Raw genomic sequence first — 694 nt, 5'->3', positions numbered from 1 at the left:
TCTGCGCTTGGGGGCCCAGCACTGGACACAAGAGTGCAGCTGTGGTGTGAGCAGGGCAGAGCAGAGGGGCAGGAGAACCTCTCTGCCCTACAACCTCCCCTTCTCATCCACCTGGAAGGCATTGGCCTTCTTGGCTCAAGGGCACATTGCTGGCTCATGGGCATCTGCTGCCACCAACAGCAGCCACCAACCCCAGGTCCTTTCCAGCCACTCGTCCCCAAGCCTGTAGCGCTGCAAGGTAACCGTGACCTGGATATGGCACCTCGTTACTTCAAGAGAGGGTGAAAATACACATTTTTAACAAGAAATAAATAGGAGAGGAGCATGGGATGCTGGAAGGGAAATGAGGAGGTGGAGAGCAGGAGGGCTGGGGGCTGAAGAGGTCCAGGCTGTGCTTTGAGGTCTGGCACATCTTGGGCAAACAAGATCTTGGAGCTCCTCTGAGAGACCCTGGGTTTAAAATCCACCTTTTTCATCCTGATCCTTGCCTGAGTGCTCAGAGGAGGGTGTGGTTGTCAAGAATCTGTGATTTTCCTGCTGCTTGGCACGCAGATCCCCTTTGAAACTTGAACTGGGTTGAAGCATGAGCGTCTCCTGACACGCACAAGCTTTGCCCCCTTAGTGACAGTTACCGGGCAGAGGCACAGTGGAAATGCTGTGCAGGTCTTCTCTGAGCACCTGAGCCCTCAAAAAC

This window comes from Mesitornis unicolor, unplaced genomic scaffold (genome assembly GCF_000695765.1).
Source record: "Mesitornis unicolor isolate BGI_N332 unplaced genomic scaffold, ASM69576v1 scaffold51188, whole genome shotgun sequence".
In the NCBI taxonomy this organism is placed as follows: domain Eukaryota; kingdom Metazoa; phylum Chordata; class Aves; order Mesitornithiformes; family Mesitornithidae; genus Mesitornis; species Mesitornis unicolor.
This window is presented reverse-complemented; position numbering follows the sequence as displayed.